We start from the raw sequence: 19096 nt of genomic DNA on the forward strand, positions 1-19096 counted from the left end.
CAGAAAACAAAACAATTCCTACAACCCTTTTCTCTGGCCCACCTCATTATGATAATAGCAACCAATTTAACGCTTGTTGGTTGAAAGGGTGTTGGAAGCAGGGATCATTTTGTAAGTGGGGATTTCCCTGGGGCTGAAGTGGAGAGATGAGTGGCCTGGAGAGTCCCCGGCTTCCAGGGCTTCTAGGGAGCCCGGGCAACTTAGCTCTGGGCAGGCTGGACGGTCAGGAGCTATGGGGCTCAGGCCAGGCTGACCCCAAAAGAAGGGAAGTTAGAAGAACATAATTATGGAACATAAGTGCAAAAATAAATATTTAGCAAAATAAGGGACTGTGGGTAATTCATGAAGCATTCCTATACTAAGGTCTTGGGAGAATGTTAATATGGGTACAGAAATGTAACTGAAAGAACAAATAACTCACTTTTAAAGAACAGGTACATGCATCACGATGTAATATAATATCAATAGAGCCAATAACTGTGTATTAACAAATGCAAAATGAGTGACTCTTATTATCTTGGGGAGCCCTGCATGCCATTACACATATTCCCCCAACCCCCTACCAACCCCACTGTGAAGGATAAGCAGAGAAGAGGAGGCTGGGCTTCTGAACATCCAGAGAGGGCTTCTACCCTCGAGCGGCCTCTCTAGGGCCACAGGTTGCTCCTTCCAGTCTGGTAAAGGCGCTGAGCAAGACGGCCCTCGACCGTCATCCTCACCCTGCATGAGACCATTACTCAGTTTCCTCCCGCACAGACATAGCAAGAACACGGCTGTGGCCAGCCTCCCCAGTCCTAGGAGACAGGGTGGGGGAAGGCAGAGCAGTTGTCAGCCCAAGCACTCTGTTCCCTTCACACCTTCGATCTGCTCCATCCTCACCTCTTGGGGAAGGGGGCCTTTAAGCACCATAAGGTAAGTTATGCTCCGAGTGGCAATCAATACCAGCAAGAAGGAGAGGGGGCAGGGCAGCGTCCTAGACCTGGAGAGGTGAGGCCGGATGCAGGATACAGGGGGAAGGAGGCCAGAGGGGAAGCGGCTCGGGGCTCCCTCTTGAGGAGGCCTCTGTACTGATGCCCCCTGTCCCCCGCCCCAGAAACAGGACCCTGGCTGTACTGTACCACAACTCTGGAAGGGTCCGGCTTACTGTGTCACTGAGCCTGTCCACTCTGCTCTCCCAGGTGTCGTGGGCATAATAATAGGGTTAGAGTCATAAAAGTAAACTCCCCAAGGCAGATCCTACCTCTGGAAGCAGGCAGCCCCTCTTCAAAACATGATCCCTAGACAGAGCCTTTCCCAGGCAGCAACTCTTTCAGGATTGTGTCCTGAGGTTCCTTTACATTTGATGACCAGAGTCCATTCCCAGTTCACAGTACCATGTCCACAAGATGGTGCTGAGTCCACACAAAGAGATGCTCTTGGGTCTTGAGTAACTGGGAATCTAGTCCCCCAAACCTTTCTCAAAGTGTCAGATGAGGGAGCCTCCCTTCAAAGTAAACAGACCTTGGGTGTTCTAGATAACAAAAAGCAAAGGGAGCAAGCTTCTCAGTGGAGCGTGCCTTCTCACTCCTTCTTAATTTGCCACAGGTGGATTCTAGAGATTCTGCAGACCAGGGGTGAGGACCACTCCACCCAGTGTGGGAATTTCCTCCTTAGGGGAGCAGTCCTCACGGGGAGCCCTCAACTGTAAACTCTGCCATGCGACAGCCCTTGGAAGGTTTGCATGTCCCTTTCCTGGGCTAAGCATCTCCCATTCCTTCAACTATGCCCTAGCAAAGAGAATTTTATAAGATGAGGAACTTCAGATTGTTTAGTCCAACCCTCTCATTTTAGATATGAGAAAATGGAGGGACGGAGAAGTAGAATGACTTGCCTAAGGTCTCATGGTGTGACCAAAACAGGTTTCTACCCTTCTGGCTCCGCATGCCTTACAATGCACCATACTCCTCAACTGGCAGCTGCTGGGACCCGCTCACTGACAGCAGGACTTTGCAAAGTGCCTGACCTCCCTAAGCCTCAGTCTCTTCACATATAAAATGGAGCAAATCATACACACCTCCTGGGGTGCTGGGGGGATTCAATGAGTATTGGAACACCCGGTCAGTGCAAGTGCACAGCAAATGGTACGTGCACGATAACTGATTTTATTTATAATATACAGAATTTTTTTTTTGGCATGGAGTTCTTCTTTCTGTCCTTGTGTTCTTCCTCTTTGGCTTCCCAACTTCCAAGACTGAATTTTTTTTAATTGACACTCAAAAACTCACTCATTCTGGTCAAATTTAATGGTGTTCACTTGGTCCATTATCTCTAATCTGTTGGAATATTTTAGAACAACAATTCCATCTTAAAATATACCTACTGATTCCTGACAAATAATATGCTGACTCCCGCTCCAGGAACTTCCAGGTAAGTTTAGGGTGGTGATGTCTGTGACAAAAAAAGCTGTTTCCTATGCTCTCCTCTGGAGAGTGGCAGGATGGGATTCAAGTTCAGAACTGTTATACTGATGACGACTTAGAAAATATTCTTCAATCTATTAGAATAAAAAAGATAAAGCCTCGGCTTCATCTTTAAAGAGGAAGGAGGTTGAAGCCACACAGTCACGAAGTCACCTTGACCCTGTGAAGACAAACTCCGGTGTCTTAATACATTAATATGCTTGGAATGGAGACGCTAGGACCTCAGGGTAGGTGAGCTTTTGCTCTGAGACCCAGAAAACCTCAGAGCTGCTGGGGGTGAAACTGCTGGGAATAACCTACAAGTAAAAGAACAAGACATCAAGCCCCTAGAGCTGATCTGTGGTCCCTGGGTTGGTCCTTGGTTACAGGTGACCCAACGCAAAACCCTGACGGTTACATTCTCTCAGCTCCATTGTATCAATAAGCACAGCAAGACTCTAATTTCCAACCATCCTTCTCCTTCCACATTCTCCCTAACTAGCCTGGGCCACTTTGTTTTTTCCCATCCCAGCATCCTCAGACCCTGCCGCACCGGGGAATTCAGCCAGCCTGCAGCTGTTCCAGTGCCCATATCTGCTCACCCAGAAAAACACTGCCTTCCCCGTCCTGACTGTTCCCAGACGCCAACTTTCTGGACCCAAACGCAGCACAGAGACAAGAACTCCTCGCCTTAGTCCTGTTTAGCCCTATACCATTTACAAATCACTTTCATACACACCATCTCCTCTCCTTTCTCATAACACCCCCGTGGGCTGTGAAATAATATTTCCATTTCAAAGATGAAGATGCTAAAGCTCAGAAAAATTAAGCCAAAATCCCAACACCACATGGCTTGTAACTGGCAAGGTTGGGTTTTCAACCCTGATCTTGTGACTCTGGGTCACAACTTCCTTCTAGCACACTTAAAAGGAAGACTATATTTATGTGATTCCAAATGTTAGTAAATATAAACCACCATCTCATTTATGATTGATACGTTTAGTGTTTTTTATGCCAAATTCAGCATCGAATGTGGACTTGTCACTAAAAAAACTACACATTCGCTATTTTTACCAATAAAACCAGTTTTTCCTGATCCGTCGATATACCAGACATACTGCTGACCAAGTGGTCATTTACACATTCTCCTTCATGTTCTCTGCCATTTTGCATTACCTGACCACACAGCATCTTGTTTAGTTCATTCTGTCAAGTGGGAATGACACCTGAGATGATTACCATGATAGTTAAAGGAGGCAATGACTATAGAGACCGCAGCTAGCAAGTGTTCGCTTAATGGTATTACATACTATCACTACCACCGCTACTGCTACGACTTCATTACGTTCATTAAAACCAAGTAGTTTTGTTTTCTAAAAGGTGCCTGATGAACCATAAGGCAGCGTGGATACAATGATTCAGAGAAGCAGAAAAATGATTTTGTCCCCTCGGCCTTGTTTAATCCTTTCTTTCTTTCCCTTTTCAGCAGCCTCCTGGAGCCCACAGTCCAGTGGAGGAGACAAGACATGCAGACAAACAGCTCCTCCATGACGATGGCAGTGCTCTAGTGAGCATGCCCAGGGGCCTGGAGCAGGCAGCCTTAAGTTGGGTTTGCGGAAGGCGAGTCAGGGAGGGTGAGGTGGAACCGAGTCTTGGGAGATATGGAGCATTTTTTTGGAATCCAAGAGGGAAAAAGGCATTCTATTCTAGGGAAAGGTCAAGCAAAGGCAAAGAAACAGGAAATGGAATGACGCATTTGGGGAAGGGCAAGGAGGTGGGATGTCTGTGGCATGGGGTGTGGGCAGGGCTGGGTGGGAGATGAAGGGCGAGAGACTGGCAGGGACCCAGTTGTGAAGAAAGCATCGACTTTGGGCTTGATCCTGTAGCCCAGTAGTTCTCAACCCTTACCTGCATACTGGAATCACCTATGGGAACCTGAAAACATATCAACAGTCGGGCTCCAACTCGAGATTCTGATTTGTTTGGTCTTGGGTGGATGCTAGGTATTGGGATTAAAAAGAAAAAAAAAAACAAACAAAAAACCCTCCAGGTGATTCTAATGTGCAGCCTGGACAATGGTGAGTCATTTACCAGATTTGAAGCAAGAATCATTTGACACATTTGCAGACACGTCATTCTGGGAACAGTTTGATGAGAAGGATGTCTGGAGGGGATCTAGAAAGAAGGTAAGGAGACAGGTGGGGATGACAAGGAGAGAAAGAAGTGAAAGCTATTTGGATGGAAGCATCAACTAGTTGGACACTGGAGGAGAAAGAAAGAGGGAAGAATGAAGGTTGACACACCAGTTCTGTTGCCTACATGTGCCATTAACAGGTAGGGAGCCAGACCAAAGAGCTGGTTTGGAAAGAGGAGGATGAGGCCTGTGTTCCCTCTGAGGGGCCTGTGGAAGACGCAGCTGGCAATCTCCACCAACAGGCCTCCACGATGGACTCTGATGCTGAAAGGAAGCTGGGCGGAAGATGCAGCTGTGCGGTGCACTGACACATAGGAGGTGGCTGCACACACAAGCACGGATAATGCCCAAGGAAAGCGGATAAAAAGGAAATAGGGCAAAAGAAGGAACTTGAGGACTACCAATCCTGAGAGGGTAAATGGATCTATCAGAATCACCTGGAGGCTCTTACTAAAAATTCAGTTTCTTGGTGCCACCCCAGACTGATTGCATCAGAACAGCCACAGGGTAAGACCCGAGGAACTGGTTTTTCACAAGTTCCCAGGCACTTCTGAATCAAGGCTAGGCTTGACACTGTATCCGTTTCCAAACACGGCCATAACAAACTACCACAAACCTGGGGACTTAACACAACAGAAATTTATTCTCTCACAGTTCTGGAGGCCAGAGGTCCAAAATCAAGGTGTTGGCAGGGCTGAGCTCTCTCTGAACGCCCCAGGGAGGAGAGTCCTTCCTTGACTCTTCCAGCTTATGATGGTTCCAGGGTTCCTTGGCTTGTGGCTGCATAACTCCCAATCTCTACCTTCATCTTCACATGGCCCTCTCCTCTTTACGTGTCCCTCTTCTGTGCGTCTCTTATAAGGACACTTGTCGTTGGATTCAGGGCCCACCTGATAACCCAGGATGAACTCATCTCAAGAGCCTTAAAAAATTTCCATCTGGGGCTTCCCTGGTGGCACAGTGGTTGAGGGTCCGCCTGCTGATGCAGGGGATGCGGGTTCGTGCCCCGGTCCGGGAAGATCCCACATGCTGCGGAGCGGCTGGGCCCGTGAGCCATGGCCGCTGAGCCTGTGCGTCCGGAGCCTGTGCTCCACAACGGGAGAGGCCACAGCAGTGAGAGGCCCGCGTACCGAAAAAGAAAAAAAAATTTTTCCATCTGCAGAGACCTTTTTTTCCACAAAAAGGTCACATTCACAGCTTTGGGGATTTAGACATAGCTTTGGGGATTTAGACATATCTTCTGGGAGGCTACCAGACCCCACGGCAATAACTCATCTGGGTGGATGGGACAGGGGACTGGGGGCCAGATCTCCAAGCTACGTTCCCCAACAGTGGCAGGAAGAGGTGGAAGAAAGAGAGAGAGCCATTTCTGGAACCGCTAAGTATACAGCTCCACTGCCGAGTCTCACGGAGCCCTAAGGACCCCAGGCCACTAAGTGTCCAGTGCCCCAGGCCATCTGAAAGTGCAGTACAGAAAGGGAAAAAATCACCACAATCATAAATTAACAAAATGCTAGACCACATTACCCTCAAAATACAGGCGAGAGCTTTGAGGGGCTGAAAAGGCTTTTAGTTAATTCACTTTCTAAACTAAATGAATTTGATATGAAGCTAGGATTTCATCTCTAAGGTACTGTGGTCATTTTCTCCTCACCACCTTAGTAGCTTCCAGTCCAAACAATAAGCTACCATGGCAGAATGGGTTCGGTTATTTCTACTTTTCAAAATGTTTCTTAGAAGCAGGCAATACTCTCGGTCACCAACATTAAAAAACGTTCAGTGGGCTTCCCTGGTGACGCAGTGGTTGAGAGTCTGCCTGCCGATGCAGGGGACATGGGTTCGTGCCCCGGTCCGGGAAGATCCCACATGCTGTGGAGCAGCTGGGCCCGTGAGCCATGGCCGCTGGGCCTGCACGTCCGGAGCCTGTGCTCCGCAACGGGAGAAGCCACAGCAGTGAGAGGCCCGCGTACTGCAAAAAAAATACCAAAAACAAAAAACACCCCATCATACATCCCTACCGTATAACGTAAAAGGCACATCCCTCCCCAGCGTCCACCCCTAAGACTGTACTAAAGTACCGCCTAGTTAGCAAGTCCACAAGGACCAATCGCTATGCAAGCCTGTCTCTGTACTTCACCACGGTGTCTAGAGTAGTGCTCCCCAAACATCAGCGCGCAGGAGTGAGCTGGGGATCACGTGAAGCGCATTTTCTGACACAGGGGGTTATGTATGTGTGGTCCATTTTCCTTGATGTCAGGGTGCTGGTGGCAGAGGTACACGACCAAGTTTAAGGTTTAAGGAAACCAAGTTTCCGTATCCACTGGGGAAATGACAAGGGTTATAATGGCGGTGACGATGCCAGTGACAATAAAAGCTAATATTTACTGAGCACTTTCTACACGCCAGGCCCTGTGCTAAGTGCTTTGCAGATATTATGACTCACTTAGCACCGAGAGAGCTGACGAAAATGAGAGTGATTAAAAGATGTTTAGAAAAAAGGGAAGACATTATAAATTCCAGGATGTGCAGAAGGTCAACGGAGTGTCAACAGAGAGAGAGGACAATTCTCACATTGTCCCAGCCTAGGACGAGTTAGGAAGTTGCTAACTGCCTGATATTTCAGAAAGCATCCTTGGGCCAAGCAGGTCAATATCAGAAACCAGGTATATCAAGATGTGCCCACTGTCCTCTGCTATCACCCCATGGCCCAATACCATCCAGGTTAGCCTCTGCAGGCTTGGCTCCATTCAGCTGCCCTGGGAGTGACATGGCCGGGTAAGGCAGGGCTTCCACTGGTGGGTCCTTCCTGTTCCGTCCTGAAATGGGCACACGGAGCGCTGGGCAGCTTAGTCAAGGCTGCTCTGGCTGATGCCTCTCCAGATGTCCTCCGACATACAAGGTGTGTTCTGCTGCTGCAAATCACTTTGCCTGTATGACACGGACATACTTCGTATCCAGAGTAGCTCCTTTATTTGCCGTGACATGGAGAAGGTTCAACAGCCATGAATTTTTCTTCGGCTGGGTCTTGGAGAGCTCCACGCCCAATGCTCTGCAGGAAGACTGGGCAAGCTGCCATTGAGGAAACCCAGCCTGGTGGACGGAGTCAGACGGTGTAGCTCTATAACTGCCGTGCAGAGCAGCAGTGCAGAAGCTGAACTCGGCCTGCAGACCCGTTTCATTCAACCCCAGAGTATTTTAAAATGTTTTAATGCCCTCCAGTTTGCCACGATCTAACCATTCTATCTTCCTATACCCAGCCCACGTTGAACATTTATATTACCCTCCTGTCCCTGGATGTATCTGAATTTTAGACCCTAAACTATAACATAAGGATAGATCACTTAAGCCTGTAATATATCAACCTCCATACAGTGATTCATAGTCCTCCTAAAATTTAAATGGTGAGATACCAGTATTCAAGCTTGCAAAACTACCAAAGTACTCCATCTTAATAAAGAAGAGGTGGTGAGAAGCCTTAACATGGAATATATTTGGGTCACATAGTATTTCTTCAGGATCCCTCCAGTTTGTTCATTCCCATGTGGGAAATTTCCTGCTGAGTCCTGGGGGACAGAGGGGCAGGTATCAAACTCTCCACTTTGCTTTAAAGTCATTTTTTAAAAATTATTTATTTATTTATTTATTTGGCTGTGCCGCACGGCTTGCAGGATCTTAGTTCCTGACCAGGGATTGAACCTGGACCCTGGCAGTAAAAGCACCGAGTCCTAACCACTGGACCACCAGGGAGTTCCCTAAAATCTTTTTTTTTTTTTTTGCGGTACACGGGCCTCTCACTGCCGTGGCCTCTCCCGTTGCGGAGCACAGGCTCCGGACGCGCAGCTCAGCGGCATGGCTCACGGGCCCAGCCGCTCCGCAGCATGCGGGATCTTTCTGGACCGGGGCACGAACCCATGTCCCCTGCATTGACAGGCGGACTTTCAACCACTGCGCCACCAGGGAAGCCCCCCTAAAATCATTTTAATGATACAGTCTGCTCAGCCTTCGAGAAGGAGATGACAACTCCTAATCAGCCCTCCACACGATCAGACTCACTCTCAGAGGCACCCAGCTCTCCATTTTAATAGAGCCTTCGGTTCCATATTCATCATAAGCAGGTGATGTAATAAGGGAAGCAATAACTGCTGAGAATGCATAGCTGCTTAGTGGGTCAGAGTATTCTGAATTGATATCATGCTCCATCACAGCGTCACAGAGACAACAAGCCTAGAAACTAGATCACAGAAATGGAGCCTGGAGGTCAAATAATGGGGTCAACACAATCAAGCATATCCAGCAAGATCATAAGTGTCCTCGGGGAATCTCAGAGAAGTATTCAATGGAACAATGGCGGTCAAGCCAAGGAAGCAAACCCCGCTCTAGAGACGTCGAGGGGCCTGGTGTAGAGCTGACCCACTTGGCCTGGAGAGCGGACTAAGCCTCTGTCATTATGGGGGGACCTCCTGGAGAAGAGCTGCTGATGCTGTTTTTTTCTTTTTTTTAAAGCTGTACTTTATTTTTTTATTTAATTTCCTTCTTGGCCACACCATGCGGCATGCAGGATTTCAGTTCCCAGACCAGGGATCCAACCCACGCCCCCTGCGGTGGAAGCAAGGAGTCTTAACCACTGGACGGCCAAGGAAGTCCCGAGCTGCTGGGGCTCTTGCCCAGCTCTGCCATGCCTCTTCCCCACCATCAACAGACAGCCCCACATTCACAGTGGTTCCCCACCTGGATCCAGACACAAAATGCCAAATGCACAGAGATCACTTTTATAGACCTGCGCTCCCAGATACTTAGTTGAGTCCACGTACATACTTTCCTTGCACACACATTTCCTTCTCTTCTGTTTTCCACAATCCCTCCTCCCATGTTTTCCATCATTTCTCTTCCACCTCCCGTTTTTCCAGTTTGAAGCCACTGCTGGCAATGCCGCAATCTCTGGAAAGAAGCCAGGCATGACAGCACACATCTCTGAAGCAGCACGGGATTGTGAAAGTCACTTCAAACTAGGCTTCAGGAGACGCAGGTGACTGGCAGGGCTGTCAGGCAAGCCCACCGGCCAGTCGGACGTACAGTCAGAGGCAAAGAAGCTTTTCTGTACTGCGGAAATGCTACAAAAACTCTGGCCAGACACACAAATGGATGCACGATGGTTTAGACAAAAGAAACGGACTGGGGAAAACTGTTGGGCGGGGATGGGGGGCGGCGGGAGGGAAGAGTATGAAAGGAACTAAGTTCCAGTTGGCTTTTGCCAATTTTACCCCCAAAGAAATTTGATTAAAACTAAACGAAGGTTTCTGGCAGTAGATATCCAAATAGTTCCCCTGCTTACCTGCTTTAGAGTGAAATTATCTGGGGCTGAGGGGAACAGGGAGCAATTACATCAATAACTATGTTGTCTGCATTTAAAAAAAAGTAAAATTCCCCGAACAAACCCAAACCCAAACCCACTGTAGATAAAAACCCACAATAGACTGTTTAGAAAAATTATGCTTTAGATACACTGATCTAAAAAAAAAAAAAAAATCTAAAGAACAGGCTGTTCTGTAGAACAGCTCGAGTTTCTGCCTGTGCTTTCATTTTAGAAAACAAATGCTCATAGACTCCACAGGGGGAGGAGTTTAACACAGGGATTCAAACTCACAGAAAATGGCCACCGGGTTTTAGAAACCTGAACGTAACAAACAGGGGCACTCTGGGGACCTTCTGGGAACACAGGGCACTTACCTTTCACAAGAGTCATTGTCTAGAGGCAGATATAACCTCTTTTTCCTACCAGCAACATAAATCATGGCCTCCGAAGTATTTGTTTGCTGAACGCCACAATGACTAATCACCCGACTTTTATTTTCCTCCCTGAGTCAGGAAACCTCATGGGGGGAAAAATAGGTCATTTCTAATGGAAGGTAGCTGCTAGGATTGGATGTAAGACTCCCGTTTAAGCTTCATAAAAGAGAAAAAATTAAAGGCCTCGAAAAGTATTTCCTAAAATAGAGAGACGCGCACATCATCTTATTGGAAATGCCTATCATCAAAAAGAAAAGAAAGTCTTAACACAGATCATTCGAACGTGGTACAAAGCTCCTGAGTGATTTCCTGAAAAAACTTCAAAAAACAAAGATGAATATTAAGAATATTAAATAAACAACAAAACAAGGTAAGAACTCACTTCGTAATGCATATTCATTTAGAGAAAAAAACGTTCTCCCAGATAATTTCTGAGAGAACATTTCACTCTTTTTCTGTGCAAAAAGTCAACTTGCAGAATACAGGGGCTAAAGAAACTCCAGAATTGCTAGACCTTGACAGGAAAAACTTTAAAGGTCAGGCTTTTTTTTTTTTTAACCTGATTTAGCACAGCACCCGGGGTAGGCCAGTTCTCTAACGTCTGAGTAAACCCCATTCGGGGCTTCATCGCACTGCCACGTCATCCCTTTTCCCATGTATCCCAGTGCCTTCTGCTTCCTCAGAGTGGTCCTCCCACCCCTTCCCGTTTTAAAGCAAAGGTGGAACGTGCATTAGTGCAAAGGAAAGGGCAGAACACACAACAGGAGGCATCTGCAGCAGGCACCCGGGACGCAGCTATGACTGGCTACTGCCTACCCCCACGAGCACCAAGGGCCACCCGAGACCTTGGCACCCCTGCTCTCCGAGTTCGGGTCAAGGACCACAAGACCAGAATAAATAGGTCTACGCAGGGACAGACCAGAATGCCGAGTAGGTTTTGAAAGCAGAAAATCCTCACTTTGGTCTAGAAGCGAATCAGCATTCTATCAGAACTAATCAGAAATCTCCATGCTTGCATGAAAAATGCTTATACGTTTGGGGAGACTGATTCTGAACGCCAGTCTCTCTTGCCCGGTAGGATAATAAATTCAGCTTTGTTTTTACTGAATCGCTGGTCTTATTTTATCTAGTGGTAATCAACTCTGCAAATAATCAGAAGTTGTTCTAACACACGAACAGGAAAAATAACACAAATAAAACGGGACCTAGAAACAACATCCAACTCACAAAGCAGGAAGTGGCAGCTCCTATCCATCTCACCTGGCACAAAGCCGGCCTTCAGGGGTTACTGAAATAACCCCAGGATGTCCCTGTAGCATTTGTACGGCCACTGGATTTCTCATGACAACGGGGCACCCTGCGATGAACACGCACATAGGCATGGCCAGCAACGTGGGGTGTGCGAGCCGGGTCTTCCTCTTCATACTCCCTGAGAAAATGTTTCATTCCTCTTGAAACTACATTATTGTAGACCTTAGCAATTTTCATTTACATAAGAGAGGGAAAATGCTTTTAAAAACAGGAGACAGACTTCTGCCTCTCCCAGATTAAAAAGAAATTGTTCTTCATTATCTTAGTTGACAAGAAGCCAAGGGCTTCGGTGGGACGGGAAGTGTGCACTGCAGTGTCCTTTTAGCGAATGTCTGTGAGAAGCCCAGCGGGCAGGATAGGCTGCGCTCCCCAACAGAATAGCTGTGGAATGCCAGTGCCTCCTTAGGCTTTGCTTACTGACTGCCACTTCCTGCTCTCCTGATAATCTGCCTTAGGACAGGACCTACCTGTTTCTGCAGACAGCGTACTGGACGGGCAAGGGGCACTGGCTTCTGTTCCCAGTTTGCCACTAGCGGTGTGACCCTGAGCAAATCCTATGACTTCCCTGCACTTCCGGTCCCTTATCTGGAATGCGAAGAGGTTGGGCTAGTTCATTTCTAAGGTCCTTCTTAGCCATGAAATTTCAAACCGTGATTCCCTACCTCCCATTTTGTCACCTTTTGATTGATTCCCAGCCAGTAAAAATCCTTATTTCCTCCAAAGCAGACAATCTCTCTCACTCTTAAATTCATGCACTTTCCTCAAAGGCGTATGAGGTCTGGCCAGTACTCGTATCCCTTCGCGGACAGTCGGAGGAAGCGCTGCAATCCGGGACCCCTGGCATGCCTCAGACATGGAGTTACCATACGCTCGCTTCAGCACCTCTGCTTAGGGGCCTTTGCCATCATTGAGCCAAACCTTCTCCAGTTACAGCTGAGGAAATCAAGCCAGCAAAGTGACATGACTTTCCTTCCCAAGGTTGCACAGTGGGTCACGGGAAGAACTGCCAAGCCTCCAGTCCTGTCTCATACACGGTGGTCTTTTGACCTCTCCCCAGACCCCTTCTGCAGGGCTCTGGGCTCCTTCCCTCGCCCCCTGTAGACTTCCTCAGGGTCTCAGAGGGTAATCAACAAACACTTATTGTGCACCTCCGGGCAATCCCCTAAGGAACTGTTTTAAACTTTCAAAGTGACAGAGAGACTCTGGGAACACTTAGCCCCACACAGGGACCGGGATAGCTATAGCAAGACCCAAATCTTGATCTTATCAGTGCAGAAATCCATTGGTGTTTTCACTCTAAAAGAAAAGCCTGCAGCAGCACTAGGATGGTAGATAAGAATAGGTGACAAAGATAGGGAGGGCCTACGAGGGTGGAGTCCTGATCTGATGCCTGGCACATAGTTCATGTTTGTTGAACTAACTCAAGTTTGCACATTACCTTTGTCCATTTGCTTCTTGTCAAAAATTCTGAGTCTACTGTAATACCAGGGACAAGGGTCTCTAAGCCACAATCAGGAACAATGATCTATTTCATACTCTCGGTATGTGGCTGGGGAAACTATGCGGGGTGTGGAGAGAGGAGGCTGGACTTTGGAGCCAGATAAGAGCTCAGGGTGTGAAAATCTCATCTCTACGACATCTGCCGCATTACTGAACCTCTTTGCCTCAATTTCTACCACACCAGGTTATTTGGAGATTCTAATAAGATGGCTGAGATAATGCACATCAGGTATAGAATGGACTTCATGAAATTCAGTTCTGTCTTCTCTCCTCAAGGGCTATGGGGATAGATGGAGAAACCCTGATTCTAGGCAAGGCTCCAGGACACTGGCATCCTGCTCCAAAAGAGGCAAACCATCAATGGAATGCCAACAACAGTTATAAAATGACTCAGTATAGTTTTTTAATAAACATATCCCCATTGAGTCATTTGATTTGTAAATTACGTACAAGGAACGTAAAGTGCAATATACACAAGTCATATATGTTTTATATTCTCCATACATAGCTTCACACCAAGCATGTATATATGTCTCAATCCTTTCCTGTGAATAAGCAAAGAAGAGAGCTGGGACCAGGAGGGGAAAAAAGGATAAATTACTCTCTCATCTATAAAACGAGGTTGGGAACAATGTGAACTAAAAATTATATGATTCCAAGATGCGGAGAACAAAGGATATATAACGACACAGATGTTTATCAACCAGAAGACACAGAGTCAGATAGACAAATGCATCAAAATATTTTAATGGCGTGATTGTGCACTGTTACTGCCATTAAATATATTATTGGTAACGACATTTAAAGTTACGCTGGTTTTGCAAACTCTGGGCATAGTGACAGGGTGTCACCACTTACTCTGCAGGGAAAAGAAGATGATTTGGGGGCTGTATGTCACCCAGTACTGCCGTGGATATACCGCGGATGGCGATAGGGGGGTGCGATAAGACCACCGTTCCTTCACATCTGGGATCCATATGTTTTTATCTCATTGCAAATATAATCCGTAAACATGAATAACACAAATGTAAGAATTTCGAGCACAGGCATATCTTTACGGAATTGAAATCAGCCTGTCAAGTCTCAGGTTTACACCCTTCCTCTGCTTCCTAGAAACTGACATTTGTTAACCTTCATCACAGCAGTGCTTGTTTAAAATGAAGATTCTCAGAGGTCCCACCTGAAATTTACTGAATTCGAATCTCTGTGCTAGGGGCCTGGGAACCTACATTTTAATAAATTCCCCAAGCGGATTCTTACCTGTACTAAACTGCTGGTCACTTGAACTCTCACAGGATAGGTTAGCTATCATGGGAGGTATGCTCTTTCCACGACAAAACTAACCCACTAAAATAAATCACAAAGATAAGGCTTTGGGTATAGATGAATATTATGCAAAAATATATATACCTAAAAAAAGTTTTAAGGGGAAGGGAATCAGCATTTATCAATTGCCTACTACAGTATAGATCCTGACCAAATTATATATTACTCAATCTTCAAAATAATCCTATTTGAGTTATGGATGGAAAAAGTTAGGCTTAGAGAGTAACTTTTCTGAAGTCACAACCCTGGAAAATGGCCCAGCTAGGTTGTGAAACTAGATTTATCTGACCCCAGCCTTCTCATTCCATTGTACTAAGCTCATATGCCCATGAAAACACACACACACACACTCACACACTCACACTCTCTCTCTCTCTCTCTCTCATGTCATACAACAGCCATATGGTAAAAGGCAAAATACAAATTTAATTACTGTTAGAAACCTTTGCGTCAACAGAAATGTAGTTTTTAAAAAGCTTTCTATCAACGGATCGTCTTTGGTCAATCTGTTGACAACAGAATAAAGTGGATGACTACTATTAAAACCACATTTAACAGCCTGAATTTTAGTAATCAGAAGTGTGTTTTGGGGCTTGCAAGGATCAAATTTAACAGTGACTTCATTTGCGCAAGCTACAAATTTTTTGCAAATGAAACCACTTGATATTCATTCTGCAAGGAAAACACCAACAAAGGAAAGGAGAACATCAACAAGTGTGTGATCTAGCACTTGTCAAGCCAGTGGCCCTCCTGGGCCTCATCCCTCCTCCTCCTGCATCTAACACTCCAGGCTCCCTCCTCCGGGAAACACCCTGCTTCTGGCTTCTGGAGCCCTGTTCTCTTGTTCTTCCTCTTTTTTTCTTTTTTTTTTTTTTTTTGCGGTACGCGGGCCTCTCACTGTTGTGGCCTCTCCCGTTGCGGAGCACAGGCTCCGGACGCGCAGGCTCAGCGGCCATGGCTCACGGGCCTAGCCGCTCCGCGGCATGTGGGATCTTCCCGGACCGGGGCACGAACCCGTGTCCCCTGCATCGGCAGGCGGACGCTCAACCACTGCGCCACCAGGGAAGTCCCTCTTCCTCACTCTCTTGCCGGACTTTTCTCTAGGTCCTCCCTGGGTCCTTCTTTTCTCATAAGGCTCCACCCTCAAGCTTTGCTTCCCTACAGTCTCCCACCAGAAAAATCTCTTCTCTCACCTCTCAACTTTTTCTCACAACCCAGTGTCTCCCAAACTAGCCCTGGTCTTCCTCCAGGGTACAAAGTCGCTGATCGTCTGGGGGACATCATACTTCAACACTTCAAACTCAGCCCCTCTAAAATGCAGCCCCTCACCTCCTTCCAAGTATCTTCATGGGTGCCGCTGCTTTGGAAATCTCAGTGTCAACTTTAGCTATTTCTTCTCTACTCAGATTTCCAATTGAGTAGATTGGAAATCAGATGTCAGATTGTGTCAATTTTTCCCTTCATGTCTGTTCCTTTCCTGTTTCACTGCTATCACCCATTTCCGGGCTTCCCTGAGTTTCCCCCAACCCTGCCTTTTCCTTGGTGGACTGTGGTACTTGTCTTAACTGGTCTCCCTGTCTCTGGTTTCTGCCCTGCCTTTCCTTCCGCTCTCATAGTAGGTACTCGATAAATATTTGCTGTAACATTACAGAACTCCTAGAAGTTTGCAAAGCACATTCATACTCAACATCTCCTTTGTTCCATTTGGAGCTTAAGTTTATTACAGGTAGCATTCAGGCTTACAACCTGATTTCTGTTACTTAATGCAATCATTGGAGCTACCTCTAACTTTGTACCTCGTAAATTAAAGTAGCTCTTAAATTGCTTTACTTCTGAACATTCAGTGTCTTGTGTGGCCTACAAGCTAAAAGTGGAGAGCATTTCAAGTCAAAGAAAGCCCCCTCGCCAAACTGCTTTTTTCTCTGCCGATAGGTTAAGTGGACAAAGAAAAGGCCTCTATGTAAAGGTGACAGTAACAGCAGAATCAAAAAATTAAAAGAAATTCCTTTCTGAAGATTTTAAGATTTTAAAAAAGATTTTCCTTCTTATCCAGCTGGAATCCTATTTATGGGTTAATCTCCAACATCCTTGCAGCCAATATTCTAGCATGTTAACAGAAAAATTCTAATAGTTGAACGATAATTCCTTGCTAAGAGAATGCACATGACCATTATCATGACTGTAAAAACGTAAGTCATATGTTTGGTCTTGAATACCCAAGTAAGTGCCTTGTAGGAGCTCAATAAACATTTGTTGAATGAACAAATAAACAAATGAATTCAGAGAAGCCCTTACTATTGTTTATAAATTGAAAGCGTATGTATTCACAAGTGGATGGAAATGTATGTTAAATTTGAATAAAATGAAAACTTGCATTGAAGGGCCAGAACTATGATATATCAACTACTCTGGTCTCTTCCAGATCCGCTCCAACTGACTGCCGGGGAAGCAGGTGAAGGGGAGAGGAGCTCATGTCAGGCATTGCCCACCTGACTCCACCTCTCTGGAGTTAAGGTTATAAGCTCCTAGAGGGCAAGCACTTTCCCTTGAACTTCATGGTCCTAGCACTGTGCTTTACATACCGAATGTGCATCCTATGTGTGGTCTGAGATGCAAAGCCCTCTATGACCTGCCTGCATTTTCACATTTCAATCCTTCACATCTCTTCTTCCTTACTTCACAGGGGTATTGTGAGGAGTGAGTAAAAACACAGCACTTAAAGCCCTTAACACACTGCTTTGCACTCACACACAAAAGTGCTTCATAAATGGTAGTTGTTATTATCACTATCTGGGGCCCTGTCTATGCCTCAAAGGTGAAGCTTAGTGTTCTGGGCTGTCAATACTCATCTGTGCAAACAGCGTGTGTCCCAGGGACGGGCTCTTCGCGCTTGTATCCTCAGCGCCTAGCACGGTGGTCACCCTGCAGCAGGCCCAGAAGCTGACTGCATGACTAAGCAATCGAGATGCGAGCCCCAGGCCTGTCCCCACCCAGCCCACTGGGTCTCTCTGAAGAGTCATTTAACCTCTCTGGGCCTCAGTGACATCTGTGGGTCCTTCCGGCCTGAAGAAGAGACCTACAGAAGCTCCCACGACCGTCACTGACAGAACTGGAATGAGAAGCCCTTAGTTCCCCCTTCATGTCTCCGTAACAACAGCTCGCCTAAATGTCACTGTCACTTTGTAATCCCCAAACCTGGTGGATTGCTGGCAACAAATCATAAGCTCCTTGGGAGTGATTCAGTCCCTCAGAAAAAAAATTTCCTATTTCACGTAGAGTACGGAGAGATGTAAATTCAGTTACCTCAGTTAGAACAGAGCAGGCTTAACAGAGTTAGTTTCTCGTGCTTTGGAAGAAATCACTTGGAAATCCTTGGTTCTGAGTCTTCCATCTCCACCACATCGAGATCTAAAAAGAAGAAAAAGAGCAGTGTCCCGTAACTGGGTGCCAGGACTGAATATATCAGCAACCAAAGTGATTGCAATTAGCCTGTGTACTGAACACCTACTGTAAGCAAAGCACTGGGCAAAATGATTGACACATGCGGCTTCATATAGTCCTCACAGGAGACATTCCCCCATTTTTACAGCTACGTAAAGAGGCTCTGAAAGGTCACGGAATCTGTTCAAGGTCACAGAGCTAGTTTATGTTAGACCTGGGACTTAAATGCAGGTTCAACTGATTCCAAACCCTGGGTTATTAACCTGTTAGTCAGGGTTTAGAAACTTTTTGACAGTGGCCCACCGTTTTTAAAAATCATATTATATAAACTGAAACCCCAAAGCCTAAAAAACAATACTGACTCTTATTACGTGCAATGCACTCTGATATTTTCTAGTCTACTCTATTATTTTTTATATTGCATTATATATTCTATATCTTCAAAAAAATCCAGGAGTAACCCACTAAACTGATTTCACAATCTTCTAATGGGTCCCTACTCTTGTTGGAAAAACACTACACTCACAGATAGTACCTCACCAGAAGTTTCTCTGAAACCGCGGACTTAATCCTCCTATGCTTTTTAACCATGAGAACCTGACCGAGCAGTTGAGCTTCATAATTAGGAGAAAACTCTTTAACCTTTAAAATATACATAAAGCACCGTAATACGTATCATTCATAATGGATCCTTAGAAGAGATATTCAATTTGGGCCAAAGTCCAGAATGGAATTAGTCACTTACCTATAGCAGAGGAGTTATAAAGTGGCACCGCGGACAGACTAAAATCTCAGGTGATTTATAATATACCCTGCAAAGAAGTGGCTAACAGCGGGCGGTCGTGCTGTACCAACAGAAGAGACCTAACTACTGCCGAAGTAGGAGGCTGAGATTGCAAGCCCCTGGGGGCAGGGCCCTGCCTTTGCACGTCCCCTTCAATTCCAGGGGCTCTGGTGTTCGACCAAGGAAATGCTCAGGTTCCCCCGATGGGTCAGGACCGGGGTCCGAGTCGCAGTCCCGGAGAGGGGAGATGCGGCTGTTAGCGCAGTTCCCGAGCCTGCTGGACCGGCGCCCGTCACGTCCCCAGCCCTTGGGTGC

The 19096-nt window shown here is 46.4% G+C and overlaps 1 protein-coding gene across 5 annotated transcripts in view; it reads right to left on the minus strand.

Annotated features, from left to right (window-relative positions):
• ZBTB38 (zinc finger and BTB domain containing 38) overlaps window positions 1-19096 on the minus strand; it is a 78109-nt gene that overhangs the window by 24696 nt on the left and 34317 nt on the right. For 3 of the 5 annotated variants that reach the window (XM_060099596.1, XM_060099595.1, XM_060099594.1), the window contains one exon: window positions 17860-17964. The gene's annotated coding sequence lies outside the window, so the exon portion shown is untranslated. Of the gene's footprint in view, window positions 1-10359; window positions 10418-17859; window positions 17965-18742; window positions 19058-19096 lie in introns of those variants that run through there. The other 2 variants (XM_060099597.1, XM_060099598.1) reach the window with 2 other exon arrangements.

This window comes from Mesoplodon densirostris, chromosome 5 (assembly GCF_025265405.1).
Source record: "Mesoplodon densirostris isolate mMesDen1 chromosome 5, mMesDen1 primary haplotype, whole genome shotgun sequence".
Taxonomy (NCBI): domain Eukaryota; kingdom Metazoa; phylum Chordata; class Mammalia; order Artiodactyla; family Ziphiidae; genus Mesoplodon; species Mesoplodon densirostris.